The sequence below is a fragment of the Carettochelys insculpta genome, chromosome 33 (assembly GCF_033958435.1).
Source record: "Carettochelys insculpta isolate YL-2023 chromosome 33, ASM3395843v1, whole genome shotgun sequence".
NCBI classification, from domain to species: Eukaryota; Metazoa; Chordata; order Testudines; family Carettochelyidae; genus Carettochelys; species Carettochelys insculpta.
Genome location: NC_134169.1, coordinates 2,632,259 through 2,655,697, shown reverse-complemented (window position 1 = coordinate 2,655,697; position 23,439 = coordinate 2,632,259). Strand labels below are relative to the sequence as shown.

At 53.7% G+C, this 23,439-nt stretch overlaps 4 non-coding genes across 4 annotated transcripts; 1 reads left to right on the top strand and 3 right to left on the bottom strand.

The window, feature by feature from the left end:
- Positions 1-2,540: 2,540 nt before the first annotated feature.
- TRNAT-CGU (transfer RNA threonine (anticodon CGU)) lies at positions 2,541-2,614 on the bottom strand. Its single transcript has one exon. It is a non-coding gene; the product is annotated as a tRNA-Thr (tRNA).
- A 3,396-nt stretch (positions 2,615-6,010) lies between these two features.
- Positions 6,011-6,083, bottom strand: TRNAK-UUU (transfer RNA lysine (anticodon UUU)). The gene has a single exon. It is a non-coding gene; the product is annotated as a tRNA-Lys (tRNA).
- An 8,127-nt stretch (positions 6,084-14,210) lies between these two features.
- Positions 14,211-14,283, bottom strand: TRNAA-AGC (transfer RNA alanine (anticodon AGC)). Its single transcript has one exon. It is a non-coding gene; the product is annotated as a tRNA-Ala (tRNA).
- A 4,557-nt stretch (positions 14,284-18,840) lies between these two features.
- Positions 18,841-18,914, top strand: TRNAI-AAU (transfer RNA isoleucine (anticodon AAU)). Its single transcript has one exon. It is a non-coding gene; the product is annotated as a tRNA-Ile (tRNA).
- The last annotated feature ends 4,525 nt before the right edge of the window (positions 18,915-23,439 follow it).

Sequence of the window (23,439 nt, the reverse complement as noted above, 5' to 3'; positions counted from 1 at the left end):
TAACAAGGTGCTGAGCCTGATTAAAGACTGCCCAGCCCTGCCCCAGATCCAGGTTAATCTTTGTTTTAAATGGAAATGTTTAAGGCCCTCAGCTGGCAGGATGCACTGTGCCCTCATTGCTTTCCTGGAGCTGCTTTTTCTCCCAGGACTCCCTCTCTCTGCCCTGGGCTTCCTTAGCATGTGCCCCACGGCACTTCCCCCAGCCAGAGACTGAGCTGTGCAGGCCCATTCCTGTGGAGATGAGATTCGAATCATAGAATCCTAGAGCTGGGAAGGACCTCAGGAGGTCATCCAGTCCAGCCCTTTGCCTAAAACAGGACCAACTCCAACTAAATCATCCCAGCCAGGGCTTGCTCAAGCCAGGACTTGGAAACCTCTTGGGATGAAGATTGCACCACCTGTCTAGGTAAAGCATTTCAATATTTCACCATCCTCCTGGTGAACTAAAAGCAGCACTGCCCAAACACTGGGCTATTACTGCTACCACTTGGATTCAACGCAAGGTTGCTGCAGCCACAGTGCAGAGTACTAACCACTGTACAATCACAGCAAGCTGCAGGAGGACTGTAGGGGCCATTCAACTTTCTCTGGCTTCGCCTGGCTCTCTGAGGTGAGGCTGGAAGGCCTGGGGAGGTAATGGAGAGCAGAAAAAGCCAGTGCAGCTGTTGGGAAGGCTTGTTACCTTGGCAGATTGTTCCCGCTGTCCCTTCCTGTATGAGGTGTGTGTTGCCTTGTGGAGAACATGGGGAATCCTCTCCTCACCCACACCCAATCTGCAGCCCCTCCCTTAGCCTGGGGTGGTGACTCTGGCCTGCTCCCTGCCAGCCACTCACCCTGTTCCCCTCATCTCTTTTGTTCTCCTGCCCAGAGGGGTTAGGGGAAGGGCAACAGAAAGCAGCTCTCAACAGGCAGCCTGGGGCTTGAACTCATGACTTGGGTGCTATTTGAAAAACGCTCTGGCTATCTGAGCAGTACTTCCAAAGGGGCCTTCTTGGAAAGGAGCAACAGGCAGCTGCAGGGCCACTGGACTGAGATTTCCTCCCCTCCCCAACCAGCCTGGCCTCCCCTTTCAGACTCTCTCACCCACCCCCCACTGCTCGGAGCCCAGCTGGGGGTTCCCCCAACCCCAGCTGCCCCTTGCCAGCTGTCCTGGGCCCTGCAGTGAGTCCCTCAGATCCTGTCTCTCCTTCCCCTCCCCAGTGCCCTGATCCCCCTTGTCCCCTCAGACTCTGCCACCCCTCCCACTTCCCTTTTCCCCTCCTCCCTCAGCCACGAGCCCTGCCCGGGTTCCCCTCACACCTGCCACCTCTCCCCTCTGGCAGCCGGATTCCTCCTCCCTCTGCACTGCACAGTCACCAGCTGAAACCTTGGGCCCTGCCCAGGGGCTGGGTGAGAACAGAGACAGCTTGTGGGTGCAGGATCCTGCCCTGTTTCCACCTGCACCATTGATGTCCCTGCAGGGGTTATGATCCCAGCAGGATAAGGAGATGTTGAGTGGGAAGCAAAGGGAAGCCACAGGAAGGGTCCCAGGGTCCCAGGCTGCTCCCAGGCAGTGCGGGTGCATCAGTTCAGCACTGGGGGTAGCTGAGGGAGAGGGGAATTACCACTGGGGGGGCAGAGCTGGGTGTGTGCTCCTGGGAGTGAGACTCTCCCTGTTACTCACTAGCGTGGGGTGTGTCTGCAGAGGCAGGTCTGGGGCAGGAGCTGGTCCCACAGACGGGGCAGAACGCAGCTCCTGTCAGCTCAGGGAATTGTGTCTGTGTTACAAATGTGCGGCAGGATCTGGTTAGCAGTGACCTGTCTGGAGAGGGCCAGGAGGCAATACACACTGTGAATGGGATTCCCCAGTGCTCAGTGGCCCAGGACTTAATGCCGAGCCCTGGGCTGCACAGACCTGTTGGTGAAGAACAAAAATCAAGGGTACCCCCTCCCTGCCTTAGTAACAGAGAGAGGACTTTGGGGTTCCTCCCATGCTCCCCAGGCCCCCTCTGCAGCCACCTCAGCTGCCCACCTGTCAGTGTCTGTTACTTCTTCCTCCAGAACGATGACAGCCGCCTCCTGCAGCTCTCTGAACTCGCCAGCACAGCCCAGAGGTGCTGCAAAGCAGGTGAGAGGCAGCCAGAAAGATTTGGCCCGGCTCCACTGGCTGCTGCTTTCCTAATCTCCACTTCCCTGGGAGGTCCATGACCAGGGGAGCCACAGGGCCTCTGGGACTTTTCTCCTAACTCATTTGGGGTTTGTCAGTGACAAACAAAGGGAGGCCCCACCTGGGGAGGTTACACTGTCACCTGCTGTGCAGAGGCAGCTCCAGAGAGCCACAGGGCTGGGAGGATCAGCCTCTGTTTTTGCAGCCAGAGGAGCCACCTTCCCACCAGCAGTTCCAGCTGCCTTCGCCTGAGCTCTGGTCTGTGACTGGATTCTTCCCAATGCTCCTCTCCCAGCAGCCTTTGCCCTCCCCAGGAATGACTGGGATTGCCAAGGGGGAGGGCTCTTGGGTTCCCCAGACAGATGTAGGAAAACATCATCCAAGACGTCCAACGAGGCACCACTGGGAGTTGAACCCAGGATCTCCTGTTTACGAGACAGGGGCTTTAGCCAGCTAAGCCATGGTGCCCCCTACATTCAAGGTGTGGTTCTGGCAAAGAGGTATCTGTATTAGTCTGTGTCTTCAACCAAAAAGCCGTCCTGCGGCACTTTAAAGAGAACCAAACACAATTTACCAAGTGATGAGCTTTTGTGGGGCCAACCCACTCTGGTGGGCTGCCCACAACAACCCCTTCCCATTGCCCAGCACAGACATTGTGCCCGACAGAAGCTGGAGTTGCTGCTGTTAGGATAGTGAGGATGAGAGGAACGAAAAACCCCCTTTCACTTCCTGTTCCCGCTGCGCTCTACAGGTCAGACTCCACCAATCTACCCTCCTCTCTCCCCACAAGCTCCAGTGCCAGGGTCCCACCAGCAGAGCCTGGAGTCCTCCCCGTCCTTGCTCCCGCAGCCTGACTCCCCCCGTCACTTTCACTCTGTGCTCCCTACGTCCTCCTTTCTCCCTGTTTGCACCCCAGGGGTGGAGCAAGGAGTTGCCCAGCTCTGGGGCAGAGTTATCCCCTGTCTCTCACGGCACGGGGGATGGGCTGTGCTGCCCCGGCTGGAGCTTTTCAGAGTGATTGTTTGATGCAGTGTAACTAGAAGAAGAAGAAGATTTTGCCTTTCTGTCTCCTTCTGCCCTTCAGTCCCACTTGTGCAACTCTACACAACCCCTTTGGTTTATTACCAGCCCATTGCAAATCTCTGTGCCCTGGGGGTGGGGCTGACTTTACCAGCTTTCCCTGTGCGAAACCTTTGAGTAGGGCCCAGGGCTGTGACTGCGCAGTTGCAGGTCGGGGTCCACTGGGCACTTGCAGCTCCCGGTCGTGTCTGGTGCCCCCGCCCCGTGTCACGGAGGTGTGTGCTGTGTGGGGTATGTACCTGACCGTCCACTGCCATGGTCGGGGGTACCCTTGCCTGGGCAAACCCTCCTTGCTGAACAGCTGCAGGTGGGTCATGGTCAGACCCATGTGGGCATCAGTGGAGAGCTACAGACCCCCCCGCCATCTGCCTTGCGCGAAGACTGTTAATGCAGGGACATGAGTTGGGGATCATTGTTGGCCTCTACAGGGTATGAGTAGGATCCATGGCTCCGCACACCTTCCTGGGCGAGGCTCCTGCTTCTGGGCTGGCCGGGGGCTGGGCATCAGTGCAAAGAGCAGAGACCCCCACCCCCCTTCTGGTGCCCGGCCTCACGAGCAGAACTCTGGTTCCTTTTCTGACCACACGCCTGCTCTGCTCTCCCCTCTCCCCAGGCCTTCCTACCCTTGCTGAAGCAGGCTGCCCAGGGAAGCCCCCAGACAGGGCTGAGCTGCAGCAAGGTGGCCATGGTCAACATATCCAGCGAAGCTGGCTCCATCCAGAATGTCTGTGGCTGGGAAATGGTCCAAATCATCTCCTATCGCTGCAGCAAGGTACAGGGCACACCCAGCAGGGCCTGACTGCTGCCTGGGTTTGCTACTTGCACAAATCCCTGTCACTCGGTGTGTTCCCCTTGTTCCCCATTCTGCTGCCACCACTCCAGCCTCCAGCGCTGTGCTGGGCAGGGCCGGCAGATTTTGTCTGCCTGCAATTCACTTGGGCTTTAGATCAGAGTTCCCATCTGGTGAGAAACTTTCTGTTGTGCCTGTATCCCGCCGGAGAAATCCCCACCCTGAGATGGGCTGGGACAGCTCAGCCCCAGTCTAGCCAGTCTTAGCTAAGGGAAGCGCCCCTGAAGACCTCTTCATCCTACCCACTCGTAGTGGGGGACATACCCCTTTTGGAGACCATCCTACCAGCGCAACTCCAGGAGGCCAGATCCTAACTGTGCCGAATAAAATTATGGGAGAACCAAAAGGAGCAACAATGTCACATTCTCACTTTTCCATATCGGCCCAGATCCTGCATAACTGAGAGCAGCCTCAGCACGGCTCTCAGGTGTGCTCACCTGTCCCAGCTCACTGGAAGCTTCTCGGGATCAGTGGCTCATCAAAGTGCAGCTACACCCGTATCTCTGTGGGTTGCTGTCATCTCTGAGAGCATGAGAGAGTGCAGCTCCCAGGAGCGTTCTTTTCTCACGAGTGCTTCTGATAAGCTGAGCGCTTGAGTGGCCATCGAGCAGAAAATCAAATGCTGCCCAACTGATTAGCAGAGCTCCCACAGCTGGCAGTGAGTGTTTTTATTGGTGGTGCCCGTCCGCACATGCTTTGGTGCACATACGATTTATTCTGCCCATGGAAAGATGAAATTAAAAGGAACGCTGTTCTCACCCCTTTGTCTGTCTGTCCCATCCCTCCCTTCAGCAGTGTGGGTCATTTCCTACAGGGCTCATTCCCTCCCCCACACTCTGCTGTCTCTGCTCATGGCATCTCGCCCGCAGTTCCCCCATCCCCATGTGCCCAGGCAGAGAGGTGCAAGGGTGGCTCTCAACAAAGCCCAGGTGGTGCGTGAGGGAACTCCTTGAAGAAGTGCAGTGAGACTGGAGCATTTAAGTACCAAGAGGGTAATAACAAGACAACCTGGGGCTTTGTTTGGTAACAAACCTTCTCAGCACACAAGTGGTGGCCACCAGGACTTCAGCGTTTCTGTAGCTGGCAGGATATGAACCTACCCAGGGCAATCCCGCTCATGTCTTTGTCCCTCAAACTCACCCCAAACCCCTTGCTTGCAGTGCCAGGCTTCTGCTCTCAGCCCTTGGTCCTTGCCAGAGGTTTGCTGGGAGCTTCCAGCACATTGGGAAGCCCAGGTCACACGTCTCATGCCACGTGGCAGTGGTGACTCTGGGTGGTGCTTGGAGCACAGTGTGCCACCCCAGGGCACTCACACTGCAATGGAGACAGGCACCTCTATGGTCAGTGCCTGTCAGCATCATGTAAAGCATCCAAATGTCCATTGTGGGTCAGGCCAAAGGTCTATCCGGCCCAGTGTCCTGTCCTCTGGGAGGGGCAACACCACGTGTTCCTGAAGCCAGCAGGCAGGTACCACTGGGAGTTGAACAAAGGATCTCCCCTTTACTAGGCAGGTTCTTTACCAACCAGGACATGGTGCCTCCTGTAGCTAAGCTCTGCCCTCTGCCCGCACCTGACTCCTGCCAGCCCACCCCAGGGCCTGCCTGGCTTCAGTGGTGTTTGGATCCTGTCAGGCAGAGGCTGGAGTAGTTTTACTCCCAAAGGGGGGTGACTCATTGCACAGCCTAGAGAACGAGGTCAGTGTCACTGTGTGAGTCAGGGCTGTAAAACCCACACCCCCTCCTGAGTCAGAGGGACACTGACCTACCCCTGGTGCAGATAGTGTCCTGCCAACCAGACAGCTTTTCCCACGGCACTGCTGGCAGTGCTGGTGGTTGGGCAGTGCAGACTCAGCACACAGGTGGTCTGTGACAGCTGCAAACAGGAGGGTTTGAGAATTGTTAGGCAGGCTGAGAACATGAGTGCAAGAAAGGAAGTGCCCAGCATGGGGCTTGAACCCATGACGCTGAGATTAAAAGTCTCATGCGCTACCAACTGAGCTAGCCAGACCACAAAACAAATGGTCCATACAGCCTATCACAGAGTAGAAAGAGTCAAATGTGCCTGTCAGCTGAGTAAAAGTCAAATGTGAGTGTCAAAGTGCTCACAAGGGCCGGACTCCAGTCTTTGTTATCTGGGCTGCAGGAGGTGAGATGCAAAGAAAACAGACTGTTGTAGTGAATCTTGGCCAAGCCTCTCACTGGTGCTGCTCCATCTCCCGAACACCTCACACACCTACGGCAATTTCTGCACAACAAATGAATGCTGACACCATTGATCTCAGCGCAGAGCCGGTGCGGTCAGTAGAACATGTTTCTTTTTCATAAAGAGTGAACACACATTTGCAGAGAGTTTTCTGTGGGAAATTGCCTGTTAGTGACTCTCCAGAGAAAGGGGCATTAGTGGCTCACAGACTGTTGTGCTTCACAATAATGGGCGATGGGACGAGAAAGGAGGACCCTGATTCATTCACTCTTCAGTTCCACTGGGGAGGGCAGCACCTTAACCGAGTGTTTTCCCTGCCTTCAATTTGCCCAGCATCAGCTGGATCAGGCTCTGACCTGCCCCAGGTGAACGTCGGTCGTCCAGCGCAGTTAGTCAAGAGGGAACTAGAACGGGACAAAGAGGATCCTTCTCATGCTCATTTTCCTCACCCTGGTTCCTCTCCAGCCTCATGGGCAGAGCGGAGGAAGGAGACTCCCTGTGGGGAAGCCCCGGGGGTGTCTGAGATGGCCCCAGCCCTGCAGCCTGTCACACATGGCTGGTGTCAGGGACTCTCTGTGAGGTCATCACCTTCCAACTTCTTTTAACCAATCGGCTGAGGTGCTGTAAAAGGCCCTTGTGATGTCACTCCCACACCTGCCCCTGGCCAGCAGGGCTCATGTCCTGCCCCTGGCAGCCCCTTTGCATGGCTGAGCTGCTACCCCTGCGTCACCCCCACTCTCTCAGGGACATTCTGGGGCTCTAGCCGGCTGCACATGGGAACAGCAGAGGCTGCTCTGTACCACAGGCTCTTTGCAGAGATCATCTCATCCGACGCCCCTGCAGATCACAGGCCTCCTGTATGGTGCAGTCGGGAGTGTGGCACCAAAGCGCACACCAGACAGGCACTTGGTCTGCACTGGAAGACGCCCAGGGCTAGAGAAAGCCCCACACCCCGGGGTGTTTGGAGGACATTAATGCAGTGACTGGAAGGGAAAGGACCCAAAGTCCACACTTGTGAGTTTGTATCATAATTCACATGCAGAACAACTCTGTGCTCAGGTCTGCACATTTCACAATTTTATTTCTCTCTCAAGCTTAAATTTAATTCTTTGAGCAGTGAGTTCTACAATCCCTAATCTGGCCAGAGTAATGACCAATAGATAGATAGATAGATAGATAGGTACCAAACATCAATCAATCAATCTATCGAATTGGGAATACAGCTACAAATCATAAAATTCCTTCCCTTTAATTTTAGTTAAATTGAATTCCCCTTTAATTGCAGCAAGGGAGGTTGGAGATTAGGAAATATTTCCTGTCAGGGCAGTTAAGCACTGGAATAAATTGCCTCGGGTAAGGGCAAAATCTCCATCTTTGGAGATATTTTAGAATTTGGATAAATATAAAGAAGGAAACTTCTTACATTGGTCCCCACTTTTCTTCCCTGAAATTAGCAGCTCCCCCAGAACCTGTCTCATGTGATCAGACCTGACAGAAATGTCAGTGATGTTCATATATATAAAAATCCCATTTGGGCGCGTGGAAGAAAATAAGTCTGCAGAAAGGAAAAACTGAGAAGCAGTAACAGATTTCATCATTTTTAATGAGGTGGATGAGCCTGCGACCCAGCAGCTGACTGGGCTCTGCCCCCCTTAGGGAATTTCATAAGACCGAAGACTTTGGATCTTCTGTGCCCTGCTTCTTGGCCTGGGAGTCTCAACTATTCTCTTTAGTGGCCGACACATCCCCTGCAGGCCCTCGGGGAGGTAGGGAAGGGGGAAATCACATATGCAGGAATCACCCCTGTGTTTCCCATTGGCCAGGAAGGGGGAACCACAGCCAATAGGAAGAGGTGGGTTGTGTGTTCAAAATGTCACGATGTGCATGGAGCCACTTTCCCCTCGCCCCCAGGAGCTGCTGCTAGTGGGAGGTGAACCTGCTTTACCCCACTGCACCACCCCATTGCTGCACCAGAGTTTGATATGCCCCCAATCTACGCTGCTGCACAAGGGATACTGCTGCTACCCAATGCCCTGCAGCCCCTGGAGGATTTGCTGGAGTCACAGGACTGTCTAGGCTGAGTCTCTGAGCCTGTATATCAGGTCTGGCATCCCCAGGCCCTCTCTGTTCCCTGGCAGCATGGCCCACACAGCACAGAAGGAACACAGGGCTGGGACTGGGGACTCATGTGTCCAGCTCCCATTGCAATGAATGAAATGAATTGGGAAATGCTGAGGTGCCCTATGCAGCTGTGCAGTCAGCATTTGGGTAAGGATGGCCCTGCCACCGTGTACTTTGCTGGCAGGGAGCAATCTAGAGCCCTGATGGGAGGAGATTCCAGCATACACATGTGGTGAGGCTGGCCAGCCTGTTGGGAAGGGGCTTTGGCCATCTCCATCCCTCCTCTTGCTTGGCTACTTCCTTCACCTGACTGAGAAGGACTTGGGCCCTGGACACAGCCTGGCCAGCCTTTCCCCATCCCAGGAGATGATGTTCATCACAAGGTTCTTGTCCTGTCCCCACTCTGTTGACCTGACCAACAAAATTCTTGCTGTCCAAAAACACCCCACCAGACCCTGGGTCTCCAGTCCATGTGGCAGAGGAAGGCTTTATGGTCACTGCCTCTACATAAGGGACAGGCTTCCGAGTGGGTCTGGAAAAGGTGAGGCTGGGGCTTGCCTGGACCCAGCCACCCAAAGCACAAAGGCAGCCCCCCAGGAGCTCGCACTGCACCACACACCTCCCACAGGAAGGGCAGTAGGAGCACCTGCCAAGTGGCACCTGCCCTCCACAGCAGCTCCAGTGGTTTCCTTTAATCTCCATTTCCTCCCCAGTTCTGCTGGCCTCAAAGCTCTGGGAATCAGGGAAGTGATAAACACAGGAGACCACTGCCCCAGCCAATCATGGCCCCCAGCTCTTCTGCAGAGGTTGTTGTGGAACTCTGGAAATCCTCTTCAGTGACATTCAAGTGTCTAAGTGTCTGGCTGTTCTACACAAGTGGTTCAGAGATGTTCAGGGGGGTGGGACTTCATTCTCCTGCTGGTGTGGGTTGATGAGCCGTAACTACAAATCTTGTGAATGACTTTGGGTTGCAGCCTTTCCTCAAGAAGTGAGACTGAGTCTTCCCCCCCGACACTCCCTTCCTTCCCTTGGAGGTGGTGGGATTCGAAACCTTCCAGGGCTCTGCTTTCTGAGTTTTCAGCTTTGAGCTACTGCATGAGGAAGAGAGCGGCCAGGCCGGTGGGTTGCTGAACCAGGGGACAGGACAGACCAGCAGGAACTGGTGGAGTGACAACAAAGTCCACAACTAGCTTAACTGTTTTCCAGTCAACAAAGCCCAGTGCAGGTTTGTCGTGCCACTGGTGGGGGAAGATGGTGGAGCTTCGGAGGGTCCCCGTCCCCCTAGTAAAACAGTGGCTGGCTCAATGGGAGGAGAAGACGGGAGGGTTTCAGCCACAGCAGTGGCCTCCCTTAGAGCAAATCAGGTGTACATAGAAGCAAGGCCCCTTTGGCTTCATGAAAGGGGAGGGCTTTGAACCAGTGGGGGATGCAGGCCAATTACTGGGGGGTTCCCAAAAAGCTGAGATAATGGAGGAGACATTCTGGTGGGACTCAATTAGCCGGCAGGAGGAAAAAGCCCTTACTCAGGTGCACCTGTGGATAAGAAAACCAAGACCCTGGACAAAGAGAGATTTCCAGGTAACCGCTGTGCTACCAGGAGGTCCCACATTGACTTGAACTGAGATAGAAATTTTCAGAGTTCTAAATGCTGTCCACTTCACCTTGAGACCTGCCGTTTGAATCTTTTCTGGGCACCTGTGACTCTTCATTGACTGGCACCCTGCACTCCTTGGCCAGCCAGATTGTCATGTGCACATTCCTTCTGAGAAAGGTAGAGTTGCCTCTCCAGAGAAACAAAACTATCACCATTTTCCACTGGTAAAGAGGGGCAGAGCTCAGAGGTGCAGCATTTGACTGCAGCTGAAGAGGGGCTCCATTTCAGGTGGTTTTCTTCAGGAAAATATATTTTCATTTCTATCTCCAGAACATTCAGTTTTTGCCCTGCATGTTTGCAATGAATTTCAACTCTTAAAATTTTCCTCTGCAAATGTGCCAGCACTGAGCAAATCTGTCCCTCAGCTGAGATCAGTTCCCAGCCTGCAAGGCTCAGGTTTCTGTTCCCATCAAACACACAAATGGTGGCTGAAGAAAGGACCAACACAGCAGAGAAAAGTCCCTGACAGATCCCAGCTGCAGAGCACCATGCATTGGCCCAGAGCCTCCAAAGCAAGACATGAACGAACCAGGTTAACCCCAGACCCTCAGCCAGGGTCAGGAACTTGCCTTGAGAATGAAAGAATGAGCAGTCCATGCAGTGACTCCTGCCCCAAAGACTCATTTATGAGTAAACCCTGGGGCTCCCAGAGAGGCCAGAGTGTAGAGGAAGAGGGGTTTCTTACCTGGAACAGCTGTCTGGCATGTCCCCTGCTGCTCAGATAGGCCACAAAAAAGAACCTAGGTCAGAACAAACACAGAGAGCAAAAAAACACATGAAGAGACCACAACTTTCAGTCCTCAGAATGCACCAAACCAATCCTCCCAACACAGGCTTGCAAGGATTAAGGTGGCCAGCAAGGCTGAATCACTGCCCAGGCTGCACCTGCAGGAAGAGGCTGGGAGCAGAGATTGTCAGCAGGAGCAGATGGGGCTATATATCAAGGATGGAAGCTGAAAAGACAGAGGCTGCTGGAAAAGGGCAGCCCCTTGTAGGGCTGAGGGTTCATAGACAGCGCATCCAGATGAAGGGGAGTTGTAGGAAGCAGTCCAGGGAAGGAGAAGTGAAACCTGAGAAGGAAAAGCCAAGAAGCGCTGGATGTGGAGTCCATGCTGAGCTACAACCAGAAGGAGGGATTTCTGCAACAGCCACTGAGGGGGTGGCAGGGAACAAGAGGACTGCCTGGGTCACTGTGGGAGTGACAGTGAATTAAAGTACTGTAGCCCAGAAAGGGGGAAATGCCAAGTAATCCAGAAAAAGGCAGAGCCAGAAGCTGGACATTTGCGGCTTCCGCCACCAAGTTGTGCTGTCCCAATGACCAGGAGGGACATAGATGTTGGGAGCACATCTTGACAGACTAATGCCTGAGCTGAGCCATCCAGTAGCAAAAGGCTGCTTCATTGTACTGAGCAAATGAACAGAGGGAAAACATGCAAAGAGACATCAGTCCCCCCAAATGTCTGGGTAAGATATCAGAGAAAGGCAGAAGAAAGGACTTGAGCCCAGGAGCTCTCCCACCCCTAGACCAACAAGCCACCATCAGCCGGTGCTCTGATAAGTACTGCACCTAACTTCACCTTTCCAAGGTCATTTCGAAGCTTTCTTCAGAGCCCTGAAGCAAGAAACCAACTTCCCACTCGGAACAGATCACAAACCACTCTGTCAAAACAAAAGTCAGTCAAGTAGCACTTTAAGGAATTGCAGAATAATTCCTGAGGTGAGCTTTCGTGGAACAGACCCACTTCTTCAGACCACAGCCAAACCAGAACAGACTCGATATGTAAGGCAAACAGAACCAAAAACAGTAGACAAGGAGGACAAATCAGAAAAACACGTCCAAGGTGAGCAAATCAGAGAGTAGAGGAGTGGGGGAGGCAGGGAGGTCAAGAATTAGATTTAGCCAAGTATGCAAACGAGCCCTTTTAGTGACTCAGAAAATTCCCATCCCGGTTCAAACCATGTGTTAATGTGCCGAATTTGAATATTAAAGACAACTCAGCTGTTTCCTTTTAAATAGCGGTGCGAAAAAATTTTTTCAGTAACATGTATACTCTTAAGTCATTAATAGAATGGTCCACCACATTAATAGGTTGACTAACTAGTTCGTGGATCTGGAGTGTTTTGATGTCTGTTTTGTGCCCATTAACCCTTTGTCTAAGGGACTTAGAAGTCTGTCCAATATACAAAGCATCTGAGCATTGTTGGCGCATGTTGGTAAGAGAAACGCAGGGAACACAAAGTCAGGGAGAGCAGCAAACACACTCTGTGGCGGGAGCATCAGGGAGTTCAGCTCAAGACTTCTTGCTCCCTGAGCAACACTCGGCCTTGCAAAACTCATCTTTGGAGGAAAAGCAAACATCACATGTCACTGTTTTAGACAAAAACAAAACCAACCAACCCCCGCCACACAAATGCCAGCTGCACTTGACTTCTCCTTGCCAAAGCCTTCCGCACACTTCCTCCTGCCTGGAGGGAGATTCAGCTGGTGCTGCTGGGCTCAGTCATTCACAGTGCTGCCTGGTCTGTGTGACCCCACTCAGCACAAGTTGAGCTTCCTCCGGTGCCTTATAAGATCCAAACACCATCAAAGCTGGGCAAGTGCTTCATTGGTTGGGACGGAGGCTTTTGAAGAGTTCCATCAGGATTTCAACAGTTTCCACCCCACCATCAACCTTAGTCTGCACCAGTCCACAAAAGAGATCCACTTCCTGCACACTAGTGTGCAGAAGATAAGGGATGGTCACAGAAATACCGCCCTATACTGAAAACCCACAGAACTCTTTGCTTATCTACACACCTCCAGATTCCATCCAGAGGAGACTATATCATCCATTGTAGACAGCCAGGAATGAAGGTACAACCGTATTTGCTCTGTTCCATCAGAGACAAACATGTACAAGACCTTTACTAAGCTTTCCTCAAACTACAATAGCCACCGAAGGAAGTGAGGAAACAGATTGACAGAGCCAGACGGGTACCCAGAAGCCACCTGCTACAAGACAGGTCTCGCAAGGAAAACAAGAGAACACCACTGGCCATCACAAAGAGCCACTACCTAAGGCCTCTCCAACACATCATCAGTGATCTGCAAACCATCCTGGACAATGATCCTTCACTCTCACAGCCCTGGAGAGGCAGGCCTGTCCTCGCCTACAGACAGCCTGCCAACCTGAAACAACTCCTCACCACCAACTAAAGATCACAACACAGTAACTCCAAACTGGGAACCAAGCCCTGCAAAAAACCTTGCTGCCAGTTCTTCTCGCATATCTACACCACGAATATCCTCACAGGACCTGAAAGCAACCACACCATAAGGAGCTCCTTTACATGCACATCTACTAATATAATACATGCCATCATGCACCAGCAATACCCCACGGCAATTTACATTGGCCAAACTGGACGGTCTCTATGTAAAAAAGTAAATGGACATAAATCAGAAATGAGAAAGGGTAAATTAAACAAATGTGTGGGAGAGCACTTCAGTCTCCCTGGACACTCAGTAACAGATTTAAAAGTTGCAGTCCTACAACAAAGACATTTTAAAAATCAAATCAAGAGAGAAATCTCTGAGCTGCAGTTTATTTGCACATTTAACTCCATCAACCAAGGATTAAACAGAGACTGGGAGTGGCTGGCTCCTAAAAAAAGCAGCTTCTCTGCCCTGGGTGTGAACAGCTCCATCTTAGACTCTGACAATGGGCCACATCCCCCTGTGTGATCTGACTTGGTTTTTCCTCTTTTGATACAAACTACTGATCATGGGCCATTTCCACCTGGACAGATTAGACCATGTCAGCTCTGGCCCTCCCTTTTACTGGGACCCCACTCTTGGTGTTAGGAGAGTCATACTCACACCAACTGAGCAAGACAGCCTGCACAGTGACAGCTCACAAGGGCCCTTTCAGAAAGGAGCAAGAGGCACCTGCAGGGTCCCTGGGGCCTCTGGAATTGGCTTGTTATGCCTCCCCCACTGCTCAGAATCCCCACAGCAGGTGGGAGAGAAGATGGTCCAAGTGCTCTTTTGTGCCCTTGCACACAGCTGAGCACAGGCACCTCCAAATGGCCCCTCTACATGGAGAGCTTCCTGGGGAGCAGCCAAGAAGAAGGAAGTGGGGAGGGGTCTCCTATTACCTTGGAAGAAAGGCCAGCAATGGAGAATGTGGGTATCGATCCCACTACCTCTTGCATGCTAAGCAAGCGCTCTACCATTTGAGCTAATTCCCCCCTGGGCAAGTGAATGTTCTGCCCCAGCCACCTCATTGTTGAGTCCATAGGTCCCTGCAGCTCCCCAGACTCCTTTCCTAAGATGACACTTGTAAAACCAGTTCCAACCAGCTGGCTGAGCGGTTTCGACAGTGCTGCTGATAATGTCACAGTGACGGTTTCAAGATCCAGGTGAGACTTTGGGGCCTCTTGACTAAGTGGCCTGGCTGCTGTGGATGGGGAGGTTCCATCATGCACAGGGAGCTGTGCAGTGCCAGCCTTGTGGGAGGGCTCTATGGGAATCCCTGCCTGCATCACAATGCCGGTGCTGGCGGGTGCTTTCTGACAGCTCTGGCTAGTAAACACACCCAGATGGGGCACTCCAAAAAGAGCTCTAGAAATAAATCACACACGTGGCCAGTAATTAAAAGCATAAAAATATGCTCCAGAGCCCCAATGTGAACCCCTCCTCCCACAGACACTGACTGTCCTTGATCTCCTCTCCAGCTGCTCTCAGAAATGAAGCATCTGCCAAAGCACCACATGCTCCACACCTCTGCAGCTCACAGAGCCACCCCTGTTGTGTGTATATCACCTGCCCATGTAGATCAGTGAAACTCTGAGCCCAGGGAGGTGACACGGTCAGAGGCCACCAGGCACTGCATAGCCAGGCTGCCAGGCACCAGCAGCCCCAGGCAGTGGCATTGTGATGCAGGCAGGGATTCACATAGAGCCCTCCCACAAGGCTGGCACTGCACAGATCCCTGTGTGTGCTGGAACCTCCCCATCCACAGTAGCCAGGCCACTTCGTCACGATGCCCCAAGGGCTCACATAGAGCTTGAAACCGTCACCGTGGCATTATTTGCAGCTGTGTCTAAAGAGCTCAGCCAGCCAGCTGGTAGGAACTGGGCTAACAAGGGTCATCTTTGGACAGGAGCCAGGGGAGCTGCAGGGACGTATGGAGTCAGCAATGAGGTGACTGGGAGAGAACATCCCTTTTTCTAGAGGGTGTTAGCTCAAATAGTAGAGCGCTTGCTCAGCCTGCACAAAGTAGTGGGATCAATACCCACATTCTCCCATAAAACTGCTGTCCTTGTAACTTCCTGCCCAAGGAATCAAGGGGAGCTGCTTTTGTGGCTCACCCCCCCCCGGAAGCTCACAATGTACAGGGGGTTTGGGTTTGTCTGTGTTGAGCGATGTGCACTGGCACAAGAGAGCACTATCATCATCTTGTCTCCCACCTGGTGGGAAGAGGAAGTGCTCTCACGTGCAGGCTGGATTTGAAAGAGGAAGTCAGGGCCATGGGCTGCCTCAGGTGAGAGAAAGTGGTGATGCACAGGAGAGCCATGTCCTGAAAACGGAGATACCCCTGGAGCAGGTAGGAACAAGTTGCAGGTGGGTCATTTTGGTGGGCAGGTTTCACACTGCACATGCAGAAGGTTCTGGAGTTGGGGTGACAGCTGTGGGGTCTGCTCCTGTGGGCTCTGTGTCTGTGGTAGGAGAGCAGCCAGGGCAGCTGCTGCTCCAAGGCCATGTGCTGTGGGTGAGCTGGGAGCAGCTGAGCTCAGGAGCAGGCAGCAGACTGGGGTCCCTCCAAAGGAAGCACATTGCAGCAGTGGGTGGTGATGGTGTTACCCCTCTGCCAGGGAACATGGGCCATGTTAATGTCATGCTCAGGGGAAGAGAGGGAGGGGATAGGCAGGGTCCGAGGGGAAACCTGGCAGGGCCTAGGACAGCGGGTGAGGGGCAGCAGGGTCTGAGGGAATTCCTAGGCAGGGCTCAGGGCTGTGGGGAATGGGAGACACAGTCTGAGGGGGAGATTCCAGGTTGGGGTTCAGGATGGTGGGGGAGGGGCTGTGGGAATGCCTGGGTGGGATGCTGAGCAGTGGGGGAGGGACAACAATCTCACTCCAGGAACCACACTGTACCTACAGCTGCCTGTTGCTCCTTTCGGAAAGGGCCCTTGTGAGCTGTTTCTCTGTAGCTTGGATAGTTTACGTGGGTAGCACATGGTGCTCATAAAACCATGGGGTCGAGCCCTTGCTAGCCAGTAGACAAGTGCAGGGTGTTCCTCTGTTACCCTTTGCTGGACTGCTATAGGCAGCAATGTCCAAAGACATGAAGGAAGTTGAGTGGCTTCTGGAGACCTGACCAGAGTCTTGCTCAGGAGGCTTCACTCTGCTTTGCAGGGAGGAGCCCTGACCTTTATTCCCTTCACTCCATTATCCTTCCTAATGCCCCTTCACTGGGGTGCTGATGAGTGACAACCTGACCTGCAGGGCTTGTTATCTTCTGAGCAGCTGCTGCTGTGCCTGTGACAGACCTGGATTTATGAGGGGGTTCTACACAACAAAGTTATTTCAAAAAAGCTATCCCAGCCTCTGCACAAGGCAACCGCTGCTTTGAAATAATTCAGAAATAAATAGGGGACGGCTTATTTTGAAATGGGTAAACCTCCTTGTACAAGTACAAGTACAAGTACAAGTAACAGCAGCTGTGTGGAAACAGGGGCTGCGAAGACAGGGGTAAAACCAAGTTTGAAAAAAGCCATCGTGTGTCCATTGGCTGCATCTGAAATTAGCTTCCTGTGTGTAGATGCAGTATTAGGAAATCTTGGTCTTTCCACTCACTGATGCTGCAGTTCTCCCAAACACTTAAAGCAACCAGAGTACTATTACCTAGAGTAAACCTCCTTTAACCAATCATCTGGATCGGACTCTGACCCTCCCGACACAGACGCTGCCGTCCAGCGCAGTTAGTCGTGGGAAAGGAGAATGGGCCAAAGAGGATCCTCCTTGCGCTCACGTTCCTCACCATGAATTCTCTCTCCAGTCTCCGGGGCAGAGCTCTCAAGAAGGAGACTCCCTGAGGCAAAGCCCTGGGGGGTCTCTGAGATGGCCCCGGCCCTGCAGCCTGTCCCACCTGGCCATTGTGCTGGACTGTCTGTGAGGTCACCACCTCCCCACCTCCTTTAACCAATCATCTGAGGTTCTTCCAGAGGCCCTTGTGATGTCACAGACACACCCACCAGTGCCCTGCAGGGCTCATGTCCTGCCCCTGGCAGCCCCCTCTGCAAACGCACCCCAAGGGTCTGCAACAAAAAAGGCACATAAGAAACACGAAAACCCAAACTCCTCCCATCGTCAGTGTCCTGTGGGATCCTGGCACTGGGGCAGGTGGGGAGAGAGGAGGGGAGACTGGTGGATTCTGACCTGTCCACTGCAGAGGGCACAATAAGTGAAAGGAGCATTTTAACTCCTCCTGTCCTCAATGTCCTCTGGGCAGCAACTCCAGCTTCCCTCTGGCACAATGTCTGTGCTGGGGAATGGGAAGGCGTTGTTGTGGACAGTCCAGCCGTGTGGGTTGGCCCCACAAAGACATATTTCTTTAAAGTGCAACAAGACCATTTTTTTGGTTTAAGATACAGACTAACACAGTCACCTCCCTATCAGCAAGCAGTGACATAATAAGGTGGCTTAGCTGGCTAACGTACCTGACTAATAAACAGGAGATCATGGATTCAGCTCCCGGTGCTGCCCTGTTGTAGGTCTTTCTTAATGTTTCCCTATGTCTGTCTGGGGAGCAGAGAAGACCTCCCCTGGCAATCTCTCTCCCTGCTGGGGAAGGTAAAGGCTGATGGAAAAGGAGCGTTGGAAAGAATCTAGTCACAGCCTGGAGCTCGGGAAAAGGCAGTTGTGATGGGTGTGGGGAAGGTGCTGCTGTGGCTGCCAGAAGAGAGTCTGTGCCTCACAGCTTTGTGGTTCTGGGGGCTGCCTGTGTCAGCCAGCTCCTCCAGCACGTTTGTAACACAGACACAATTCCCTGTCGGCAGGAGCTCTGTTCTGCCCTGTCTGCGGGAGCAGCTCCTGACCTCGACCTGCCGCTGCAGAGACATCCCACAGCCCTGTCCCTGCACACCATGTGCACACACTAGTGCGTGACAGGGGGTGTCTCACTCCCAGGCACACCCAGCTCTGCCCCCACCCCAGTGGTAATTCACCTCTCACCCCAGCTGTCCCCAGTGCTGACCTGACACACCTGAGATCCCTCTTGTAGCTTCCTTTTGCTTCCTCACCAACATTTCCTAACCCTGCTGAGAAGCAAACCCCCTGCAGTGGACATGAATTGTGCAGGTGGGAGACGTTCTGACACAGCTTCTGGGTAGGGCCCAAGGTTTCAGCTGGTGACTGTGCAGTGCAGAGGGAGGAGGAGTTTGGCTGTCAGGGGGGAGAGGTGGCAGGTGTGAAGGGGAACCCGGGCAGGGCTTGTGGCTGACGGAGGAGGGGAAAAGGGCAGTGGGGGGATTGGCAGGATCTGAGGGGACAAGGGGATCAGGGCACTGGGGAGGGGCGGGAGAGACAGGATCTGAGGGACCCACTGCAGGGCCCAGGACAGCTGGCAAGGGGCAGCCGGGGCTGGGGGAACTCCAAGCTGGGCTCTGAGCAGTGGGGGATGGGTGAGAGAGTCTGAAAGGGGAGGCCAGGCTGGTGGGGGAGGGGAGGAAATCTCAGTCCAGTGGCCCTGCAGCTGCCTGTTGCTCATTTCCAAAAAGGCCCCATGTGAGCCTTTTTGTGTCTGGCCGGCTAGCTCAGTTGGTCAGAGTGTGGTGCTAATAACGCCAAGGTCATGGGTTCAAGCCCCATGCTGGCCATGGGCAGGACTTTTCTGCTTTCCTTCTTGCTGCTGCTCTGGGCAGGAGGCCAAAAGAGCTGAAGGAACCAGGCTGAGAGGCTGGCAGGGAGCAAGTCAGAGTCACCACCCCAGGCTGAGGGAAGGGCTGCAGAGTGGGCCTGGGAGAGGTGAGGATCCCCAGATTCCCAACTCTGCAACACACACCTCCCACAGGAAGGAGCAGCAGGAGCCCTCTGCCAAGGGCAGCAGCCCCTACAGCAGCTCCTTTGGCTTTCTCTGCTCCACACCTCCCTGGCAGGCCTTCTGGCCTCAGAGGCTCCCTCCTAGAGCACCTGCTACTGCAGCACCACAGGCCCAGATATCTCACCAGTCTAAAGTCCCTGCCTGCCCTGCTCCTCTTCCCTCATGAGTTCTGCTGCTTCCCACAGGTCCTCCCAAAAGCTGCTCTGGTGGGCAGAGGGCTGGGGAAGGCACAGGAAGGGCCCTTGGGGGTGAGGTGCAGAAGCACAAGGAGCAGGCCCTGGAGGAAGTCCATGATGAGCAGCTTTGCCCATGGGAGCTCAGGAGAGGGGCAGAGAGGTAGAGGTGACAGGATGGGTGGGGGGGTCTCTGCAGAGGTGGGGTTGGCTGGCAGCCCTTGGGGAACGGGGAGAGGCCTGTGGGGAGGGGAGGAGAGAGCAGCAGGCTGCTGGGGGCAGAGCTCAGGGGAAGAGGCAGAGCTGGGATAGAAAGAGGAGAAATGGGAGGAGGAGCACAGGTGGCCTCAGAGGGAGCAGGCCAAGCAAATCAGATCCCCTCCCACTCCTCAGGAGCTTCCAGTACTGGCACCAGCCTCCCCAGTGCCGCTGCCATAGGCCACAATGGACATTCTCGTTCCTTACATGATGCTGACAGGCCCTGACCAGAGAGGTGAAGAGTTATTCCTCCAAAATAATCTAGTTCACAATAACACCTTCACACTACAAGGAGGCCCCAGAATAAACAAAACATATTTCACAACGGCACGTCCATGCACAACAGAGCCTGTCTGTGAATAGAGACCCTGGAGGCATGCTGGGGATATAACTGCACAGCAGAGCCTGTCTGTGAATAGAGACCCTGGAGGCATGCCCGGGATATAACTGCACAGCAACGTTGTTTTGGAATCCAATAATCTTGAATAACTTAGTTTTTAATAGCCCCAATTTCCTGACTCTACAGCCCCTATTCCAAAATCTCTGTTTTGGAATTGGCACTCTTCTGAGGAGAATGAAGTTTACAGCCCTGCAAAAAGCTGTCTGCTATTTCTAAATTATTTCAGGAACCTGCCCAGCTCTCTCAGAGTTAGAACCTTATTTGGAGGTTTCAGGGTTTGAGTCCCAGGCTGGGAAAGCTGCATTCACCTTGCCTTGTGCGTCAGGAACCCAAGAACCCTGCTCATGCCTGGGGCCATGTGCTGGGTCCCAGACTGCCAGGTGAAACCCGAGAAAGTAAAAAAGCACAGTACCGGCCTTCTCTAGCTTGCTGTGATCATACAGAGGTTCGTACTCTGCATTGTGGCTATAGCAACCTGGTTTCAGATCCAAGAGACAGCAGTAATAGTCCAGTGTTTGGGTAGTGCTGCTTTTATTTCACCAGGAGGATGGTGAAACACTGCAATGCTTTACCTAGACAGGTGGTGCAATCTTCATCCCAAGAAGTTTTCTTGTCCTGGCTTGTACAGGCCCTGGCTGGGATGATTTAGTTGGGGTTGGTCCTGCTTTAGGCTGGGAGCTGGACTGGATGACCTCCTGAAGTCCCTCCAAGCTCTAGGATTCTATGATTCTCATCTCATCTCCACAGGAAGGAGCCTGGACAGCTCAGTCTCTGACTCGGGGAAGTGCCGTGGGGCCACGTGCTCAGGAAGCCCAGGATGGAGAAAAGGAGCCCTGGGAGAAAGAGCAGCTGCAGAGAAGCAATGAGGGCAGAGTACATGCTGCCAGCCGAGGGTGAGAGGTGCCCAGCGTGCAATGCCAGCCTGTTCAAAGGTGTAAGAAGCAACTGGGGAGGGGTGCAGGCCACCATTCAGGACTCTGTTTCTTGCAGCCCAAGTTCAAGGTCAGAGGCACCTGCTGGCGCTGCCTTGGCAAGCAGTCTGTGCTGCTTCCCTCTCTCATCCCATGCGTGAGAGACAGCGAGGTGACTCATGCCTGCTGGATCCAGGTCTTTGGCTGAGCTGGCTGGAGGGGTTGGGGCAATCAGCTGGTGCTCTGGAACTTGGCAGTGTGCCCAGAGATCCTGAGAGGCCTCAGGCTGGTGTGATCTGGTGACACTGTCCTTGTAGCTGAGCAAAACTCTGGCTCCAGGGAGGTGAGCCAGCCAGCAGCAGCTGTTCAGAGGGCACCAGGCACTGCAAAGCCAGGCTGCCAGGCACCAGCAAAGAAACAAGTGAGAGAACGTGGTGATGCACATGTGACCCATGCACCTGACAGGGAGACACCCCTGGAAGGGACAGGGGGGAGTTGTGTCTGCATCACTTTTGGTGGGCAGGTTTAGCAGGCAGAAGGTTCTGGAGTTGGGGTGACTCCTGTGGGCTCTGTGTCTGTGGTAGGAGAGCAGCCAGGGCAGCTGCTGCTCCAAGGCCATGTGCTCTGGGTGAGCTGGGAGCAGCTGAGCTCAGGAGCAGGCAGCAGACTGGGGTCCCTCCAAAGGAAGCACATTGCAGCAGGTGGTGATGGTGTTACCCCTCTGCCAGGGAACATGGGCCGTGTTAATGTCGTGCTCAGGGCAGCGGAGGGAGGGAATAAGCAGGGTCTGAGGGGACACCGGCAGGGGACTAGCTCAGACAGAGCGGGGCAGCAGGGTCTGAGGGAATTCCTAGCCAGGGTTCAGGGCAGTGGGGAATGGGAGACGCAGTCTGAGTGGGAGATGCCAGGTTGGGGTTCAGGGTGGTGGGGGAGGGGCTGAGTGGATGCCTGGTTGGGGTGCTGAAGAGGGAGGGAGGGAGGGAGAGCCGTCTCACTCCAGGAGCCATACAGCAGCTGCCTCTTCTGAGCTGTTTCTCTGTAGCTTGGATAGTTTAGGTGGGTGGCGCATGGTTCTCACAACACCAAGGGTGTGAGCCCTTGCTAGCCAGAAGACAAGTGCAGGGTTTTGCTCTGTTACCCTTTGCTGGACTGCTATAGGCAGCAATGTCCAGAGACATGAAGGAAGTTGAGTGGCTTCTGGAGACCATACCAGAGTCTTTCTCAGGAGGCTTCACTCTGCTTTGCTGGCAGGGTCTCTGCCCTTTATTCCCTTCACTCTATTACCCTTCCTAATGCCCCTTCACTGGGGTGCTGATGAGTGACAACCTAACCTGCAGTTCTGGGTGTCTTCTGAGGAGCTGCTGCTGAACCTTTCACAGCCCTGGGTTCATAGGGGGGTTCTGCACCGCAAATTTATTTCAAAATAACTATCCCAGCATCTACACAAAGCAACCCACTGTAGTGCATCTAATGGCTGTATTTGAAATAGGCTTCCTGTGTGCAGACGCTGTATTTGAAAACGTTGGTCTTGCCACTCACCGGTGCTGTTAGCTCTCCTAACAATTCATGCACCTAGAGCAATGTAGGTCCAACAAATTAAGTCTGACACAATTTACCTCAGCGTGCAGCCAGTGCAGTCAGTAGAACACGTTTCCTTTTCATACACAGCTACACTGCACTTTTGAAGAGAGTTTTGTGTGTTGTGTGTTGTGTTTGGGCCTGTTTGCTCCTCTCCAGAGGAAGGGACATTAGTGGCTCACAGACAGTTGCACTGAACAGCACTAGGCCAAGGGAGCTGGAAAGAGGGACATTAGTGGCTCACAGACTGTTGCACTGAATAGCACTAGGCCAAGGGAGCTGGAAGGAGGACCCTCATTCACTTCCGCTATTTAGTATCTTTGGGGACTGCAGAACCTTAACCGAGTGTTTTCCCTGCCTTGGCTTCGCCCAGCACCACCTGGATCAGACTCTGACCTTCCCCACACAGACGTCTGCCATCCAGCGCAGTTAGTGGTGGGAAAGTAGAAGACGCGAAAAAGGCTCCTCCTCGTGCTCACATTCCTCATCCTGAATTCTCTCTCCAGCCTCCAGGGCAGAGCTCTCAAGAAGGAGACTCCCTGGAACTTGAGAAAAGAAATACAATAGGATGTGTTACCCACAGTTTTATCTACTCAGCCAGGACGCCAATGCTTTTGCAAGACCAGATAAACTGGAGATAATCACAGGGCCCAGGGTTACCATCATGGAAACACAGACTTCCAACAGCAAACTTGGCTCCCAGCACATGGGCAGAGTTGGGGGGGGGGTCCCATTGCTGAGCCGTGTGGTTAAGAGTCTGTGGTGATATCTGCTCAGGGATGAAGGCAGTGAGGAGGAGGGGCAGCATCTGAGGGGCACCCAGCCAGGGCCCAGGGCAGTGGAAAAGAGGTGGCAGGATCTGAGGGGATAGTGAGGTCTGGCCCAGGGTCATGTGGGTGGTTGAGATGTGGCAGGGTCTGAGGGGTATCCAGCAGAACAGCATGATGGGGGCATCCAGGTCTGTTAGCCGGCGGCCAGGTA